The sequence below is a fragment of the Nansenia antarctica genome (genome assembly GCF_963989245.1).
Source record: "Nansenia antarctica genome assembly, chromosome: 11".
NCBI classification, from domain to species: domain Eukaryota; kingdom Metazoa; phylum Chordata; class Actinopteri; order Argentiniformes; family Microstomatidae; genus Nansenia; species Nansenia antarctica.
Genome location: NC_137681.1, coordinates 33,129,616 through 33,137,115, shown reverse-complemented (window position 1 = coordinate 33,137,115; position 7,500 = coordinate 33,129,616). Strand labels below are relative to the sequence as shown.

General features: G+C 40.4%; 1 protein-coding gene across 1 annotated transcript in view; it reads left to right on the top strand.

The window, feature by feature from the left end:
• itgb4 (integrin, beta 4) overlaps positions 1-7,500 on the top strand; it is a gene marked incomplete at both ends in the record, with an annotated part of 97,149 nt that overhangs the window by 14,737 nt on the left and 74,912 nt on the right.

Sequence of the window (7,500 nt, the reverse complement as noted above, 5' to 3'; positions counted from 1 at the left end):
TATTGTTCTCCTCCTGCCCCCAGCTTCATGCATCCCTGAACACACACATCGTGGTGTTGGTGTCGAAATTAGAAACACTTTAGGGCTGCCAAGTTTCACCAAAAGTTTGGAGTGAGAGTTGTTGGTGGTGGAGCGACCCAAAACTGTGCACGTTTTGGTAGAGGCGGCCCCTCTCTCCCACACAATTATTTGTGCTAGTTTCCTGCAATTTTAAACCAGCACAAGAAATGAAAATAATTGGAACATTTGATAAAAAGAGAAATTCAGATAATATATCTTAAGTCTTAATAAACAAATACAGTAGCCTACAGAGTCTAAAACAAAATTGGGCCTAATCAAGTGAACTCAACCCCTTGGTCAGCAGCAGAAAGACCCTTGGTCATCATCTTATTTTCAGTGCATTGCTCATAGATGGCTATCATGTTATACAGGACATACCAGGGTTTTTCCTGGGTCAGAATCAAGCCTTGGAGGTTGATGTTGTGCGCGCGCAGTGCGCCCACATTTTCTTTGAGGGACCCCCAATTGTTGTATTTGTATTGTAAATTGTAATTATTAATAATAATAATAATAATAATAATAATACGATGCGATTTGAAAGTACCAGTAGGCTACCAGATACGTATGCACATATTTTGCTACCAGATACGTATGCACATATTTTGCTACCAGGGTTGCCAGATGGAATTGACAATTTCCAGCCCAACCAGTCTAAAAGCTGCCGAATCCACTATCCACTACCGAATCCACGAATCCACCCGTCCAGTGTGACCAAAAGTTGCCCAATCTGGCAACACGGCTTGCTTATGGAAGCATATAGTGGACTAAATTCAAATGTTAATGCAATTTGAGATTGCATTTGCATGTTCCACTTTTGCATGCATTCTTTCAGACAATATTCAAATTCAAATGCAATTCTAATGAGCGGATGTGTTTCCTAGAACATATAAATGCAATTGCTAATCACATTATTGCATTACAATTTGAATATTGACTCAAATAACGCAGGCAAAAGTGACAAATGAATATGCTATTTTGGGATTGCATAGTCATTTTCACATTAGAATGAAAATTTGAATTTTGTCAGCTACAAAGCGGATGTGTTTACTAGAACATGTAAATGCAATTGCGTATCACATTATTGCATTACAATTTGAATATTGACTCAAATAACGCAGGCAAAAGTGGCAAATGAATATGCTATTTTGGGATTGCATAGTAATTTTCACATTAGAATGAACTTTTGAATTTTGTCAGCTACAAAGCAGCGCATGACTTTGAAAATTAAATGTCAAATGGCTTTGCATTATCATTTTAATATTGACAGCGAATGTGCACATCAGGTACATGAAAATGAAAATGCAAATCATTAGAATTGCATTTGAATTTGAATATTGTCTGAAAGAATGCATGCAAAAGTGGAACATGCAAATGCAATCTCAAATTGCATTAACATTTGAATATAGTCCACTATATGCTTCCATACGGCGCGACTGTAATCCCGGTCGGACTGTCTCAGTGCACAGTGCTGCCCACCCAACCACGTCACGTCGCGTCGGGTCTACTGTAAAGCGGGTTAACATGTCCTTTTCAAAGGTATTAAAATAGACGCAAGGAAACATAACGTCAACCATGTGTTTCCTTGTTGGAAATTATGGATCGTGAATCGTGATTGCTTCTGCACTCTGCAGCAATCGGATTTTGATTGACAGGCAGCTGCATCTCTTCCCCCAACGGCGTTCCGGCACAGAAAGTCTTGCCGGAACGCAGCACCGGACCGTTCCGGCCCACTTTCACCTATGATGTGTAGTGATATGAAGTGAGTCTAGAATACAGAAATATACGAGTCGAGATGTGTGGAAGGGTTCACTGTATTAATATGGACATAACCGGGCTCCATCTTTTAATAAATAGATGTTTCTGGAGTCTCAGAGTGTATGTTATTTGTTCCATCTGGTAGATTTCCCATACTTTCTCTGTCCACATATTGTATGTAGGGGGGTCTGGTTTTAACCACTTAATTGTAATGCATTTAATTGCTGCCGTTAGTAATATTTGTAAGAGATATATTCTTGCCCTTCCATCAATGCCTTCTGGTATAACTCCCAGTAGTGCCATCTTTGGATCTTTGGTACATTTTTGGTGGAATACTGCTTCAAGGGCCTCAAACACCTCTTCCCAAAATGTTCTTAATTTGGGGCATGACCAGAATATGTGGGTGTGGTTGCCAATTTGCGTACTGCAATTTCTCCAACATTTATTTGAGTGTGTTGGGCCCATTTTAGCCACTATTTCTGGGGTTCTAAAGAATCTCATAACCACTTTCCATTTGAATTCCCTCCATGTATTTGAATTGTTCACTAAATGTGCTTCAGTGCATATTTCCTCCCATATGTCCTGTGATATGTCAGTGTTCATTTCAGTTTCCCATCTCTCTTTCCTCTGTAGTGTATTATTCAAATCCATGGATAGAAACCTTTGGTAAAGGTCACCTATAATTTTCTTATTCTCGTTTCCTTTTTGCAGCTTTATCAAGAACGCTTCGATTTCAGTGGGCTCCAAGACTTTATTCCATTCTCTATGTTTCGTTAGGAAGCTTCTTAATTATAGATATCTGAAAAAGTCTGTGTTAGGGAGCCTAAATTCCTCTCTTAACTGTTCAAATGATTTAAGGCTACCGTCTTTATGGAGTTGGTGTAAGTTAGTAAGTCCATGATCCGACCAATTTCTAAACCCTATATCTGTATTGGAGGGTTCGAAATTTTTCATAAGACCAATATTAGATAATGCTGAGATTGCTTTAGGTAAGCCAAATGAGAGTTTTATTTTCCTCCAAATCTTTAGTGTGACTCTGGTCCATTCACCTAGTTGAGTTTCCTTTAGAGGGACATCTATGAAAGGCAAGGTCTGTAAGGGCATCGAACACAAACTTTTTTCAATGTTGAGCCATCGTGTATATGAAGAGTCTTGGATCCATGCTGTTAGAGGCTTTAGCTGGGCCGCCCAGAAGTAGTATCTTAAGTTTGGGAGTTTCAGCCCACCATATGGTTTAGATAGTTGTAGTGTTTTAAGTCTGATTCTTGGGCGCCTTCCTTGCCATATGAATTTTGAGATGAGTCTATCCCACTTATCAAATGTGGATTTGGGGATATCGATGGGTAGCATCTGGAACAGGTATAGAAGCCTAGGCAGCACATTCATGCGTACACTCTCAATACGGCCCAATAGAGACAGGGGAAGTGTTGACCAGCGGTCTAGATCTTTACTGATATTTTGGATTATGCTTTTGTAATGCATCACTTAGGTTTTCTAACAATGGGGGGATTTGAATGCCAAGATATTTAATACCATCCTTGGGCCATTTAAACTCACTCTGGATTTTGATTGTTTGTGGAATTCTACCTCCTATGTCCATAGCCATTGTTTTATCAACATTTACTTTATAACCCGAGAAGTACCCATAGTTGGAAATAAGATCTTTTAGGCGTGGGATTGTTGTTGCAGGTTCAGTTAGATAAAGAAGCACGTCATCTGCATACAATGATAATTTATGTTGTTCCTCATTTATTGTCAGTCCCTTTATGTTGTCGTCGTCTCTAATGAGCTGTGCCAGTGGTTCAATACTGATATCAAACAGCAGGGGCGACAAAGAGCACCCCTGTCTGCAACCCCGTTCTAGAGTAAATCGGTCCAACAGAAATCCATTCACTTTTACAGCAGCTTGTGGATTTGAATATAGTGTTTGAATCCATTTTATAAAATTGGGGCCAAATTTGAGTCGTTTTAGAGTTTGAAATAGGTAATGCCAAGATACTCGATCGAATGCCTTCTGGGCATCGAGGGATAATATCATTGCTTCTTCCTCCTTAACTTTTGAGTGAGTCATAATATTTAGTAATCTTCTTATGTTGTCCCCGTAGTATCTTCCCTTTATAAACCCGGTCTGATCGGGGTGGATAACTTGTGTGATAATTTTATTGACGCGTCTTGCTAGGATGGCTGTTAATATACGTAGGTCGGTGCATAAAAGTGAGATGGGTCTGTATGATTGGCATTGGGTGGGGTCCTTGCCCTCTTTATGTATTACAACTATTGTTGCGTCCCTCCATGAGGGGGCCGTGGTTCCAGATTGCAATGTATGGTGGTATGCTTTTAGCAATAAGGGACATATTGTCTCTTTAAATGTTTTATAGAATTCATTACTAAACCCATCCGGTCCAGGACTTTTATAGTTTTTTAGTGTAGAGATCACTTCTTGTATTTCCCATTCTTCAATTGGTTCATCTAGTTCTTTTGCCATAGGCTCAGATAGCTCTTTTAGTTTGATGTCTTTCAGAAATGCTGTCAAATCATTATCATCTGTGCAGGTGTCCGTATTTTTGTAAAGAGATTTATACAATTCTGCAAAAGACCTTGAGATTTCATCAGGTTTTGTGAGTGTCGAGTTATGAGTTTTTAATTTCTGTACTATATTCGATGATTGTTGTTTTTTTAGTCTTAGTGCTAATAATCTACTTGCTCTGTTTCCATTTTCATAATATTTTTGGTTGGTAAACCTTAAATTGCCCTCAATCTTTTCAGTGATTAGGCTATTTAGATCCCTGCGTGCTTGTTTGAGAGCATTAAGTAGATTGGAGGTTGGTGTTCTTTTATGCTGTTGTTCAAGCAGCCTTATTTTATCCTCTAATTCTCCTTGTTTTGCTTCTCTATTCTTTTTTTTCGCGCTCGCGTATGAGATAATGCGACCTCTAATGTATGCCTTAGCACAGTCCCATAGGATGAGAGGTGATATTTCAGGTGAGTCGTTAGTTTCTAGGTAATACGTTAGTTCAGTTGTTACAAATGTGATAAATTCCTCATCATTTAGAAGTGATGTATTTAATCTGCATTGTTTGGTTTTTGGCCTGTGACCTATGTTCCATGATAATGCAAGAGGTGCATGATCAGATAGGGTAATTGGTAAGATCTTTATGTCTTCTATCCTGTGTAGTTCTGCTTTGGGTGTAAAGAAATAATCAATTCTCGAATAAGATGAATGTCTGTGCGAGTAGAAAGTAAAATCTCTACCTTTAGGGAATCTGCTTCTCCAAACGTCCACTAGGCCTGATTCTATCGACAAGTGTTTAAGCATTCTACTCATTCTAGAAGTGGGAGTTTTGGAGGTAGGTTGTCTATCCATTAGCTGGGACATAACACAGTTGAAGTCTCCTCCCAACAGTAGGATACCGGAGCTGTGTTGTATTGCTGTGTTAATGACTGTGCTAATGAAGCCTGGCTCATCCTCATTTGGAGCATATATGTTCATGAGGGATACATGTATCCCATCTATAGATCCATTCACTAAAATGAATCTTCCCTCAATGTCCTTGTGGACCGTTGTTGGTGTAAAGTTAACCTGCCTATGTATCAATATGGCCACTCCTCTCTTTCTACCTGACTGATGTGATGAGTAGAACACGCTGTCTGGCCAGGATTTCTTTAGTTTCTCATGTTCCATATCCGACAGGTGGGTCTCCTGTAGGAATGCTATCTGACAGTTGGCTCTTTTTAGCTGATTAAGGATTTTCTTTCGTTTTATAGGATTGTGAAGGCCTTTAACGTTGTAGTTTATAACCTTAAGTGATCCCATGGTTCAGAGTAAGAATTAGGGAGGATCTTAATTTTACCTGTAGGTATGGTGATGGCAAGGATAGGCACATGAATAGGAGAAGATTGTGAACTGCATGTACTACAGTGTCTATGTGTGTGATTGTGTGAGTGTGGGTGTGTGGATATATGAGGGGTGGGTATGGGTAGGAGGTGTGGGGGAGTTGGGGAGTACATATAAGGGAAAAAAACAAAATAATGTAAAAGAAAACAAAATACATAAACATACACGTTGCTCTTATTCTTCCGGTATGATCCCTGTGGAACAGTGGGATCTGAACATAGAAATAAAAATGAAAAATCCGGACACTCAACCGACATGAGTGTCTGGACAGACTTTTGGGACATGGTCCCAGGCTGCGAGTCTGAACAGGCAGCTGTGCGAACGACCTTTAAGAGGGTTCGCCTTTGCTTGGTTATAGTACCAAACAGAATAGCTAGGAGTAGTTTGTTAACATTTCAGGCTCCCGTCGAACCTTGAGGTAAAACAAAAGGAGGGTGAAAACCCCCTAACCTTAATTTTGACATTGTTAAATACATTTTACATTGTATATATAAAGAAATAAGAGTAATAATAATTATGTCTAGACTAGAGACAGAAATAAATAAAAGGATCGGAGAGAAGCATTAACGCAGTGGAAATTAAGAAACAAATAAAAACAGTCTCCTGGTCAGGTAATTTTCACTTCCCTGCCCCTTATGAATAAACAGATCGATTATTTCCTTCTTGGGGTAAGTTTTAAATTGAACTAACCTATATGTCCAGTCATATAAACTGCATATAAACTGCTGTGAAGAACTACAATAACAACAAAGGGGTGGCATTGACGATGGTAATATATTTAAACAGATATCATCCCGTCAAAGTTGGTCTTGTAATGACCCTGAGCCCCACTGGCCCGTGGCTGGGGGCGACCTACCCTTAGCCTGTTGCAGGGATGACGTTCTTCTTAACGTAGTCCATCGTTTTGTCTGCATCTGTGAATTCCTTTTCTTCTCCGTTGTGTGTGATGCGGAGTCGGGCTGGAAACAGTATACCAGGGGTGCCCACACTTTTTTGAACCAAGATCTACTTTTCAAGTAGCCAGTCTGCCAAGATCTACCAGTCTAGTTTCAACATCGCAAACGTACACGCACGCACGTACTACATACACACACACACACACACACTTCCCAGCCTGCATAGTAAACTCACAATACACTCTCTCTCTGTCACACAGCCACACAGGAGAAGACCATCACAAACCCTCCCTCTTTGCTATTCTCACTCACACACACACACACACACACACACACACACACACACACACACAGACACACACACACATTCACACACACACACACACACACACACACCAGTCTGCATAGGGAGCCATAGCACAAACCCTCCCTCTCTCTCTCCCCCCCCCTCTCTCTCTCTCTTACACACACACACACACACACACACACACACACACACACACCTCAATTTCTCTCACTCACACACTGACAGCCAGTCTGCAGTACCATAGCCAACTACTGATCCAACAAACAGAAAAGTAAACCAGATACAAAACAGGTAATTCCCTAGTTTGAAAGGAGGAAAGAAATGCATTTCTCTACCTTAGTGGGAGACCTGGCACTGGGAGGAGGCAGCTAGTTTCTAGTAGTCAGGGCTGTAGGAGCTGGTTGCAAGGTGTAGGCAGGCTGCAAGGTGTCATCAGCCACTGTGGATCTGTCATCGAAAAGGCAATCTGCAGCCTCGAGAAACGCTTTTTTCACAATTTCGCCGTCTTTGAATGACTTCTTGTGTTTAACAAGAACGTGACTGACGCGATAAGAAGCTATCGTTACAGCTGTACGTTTTCGCTCTTT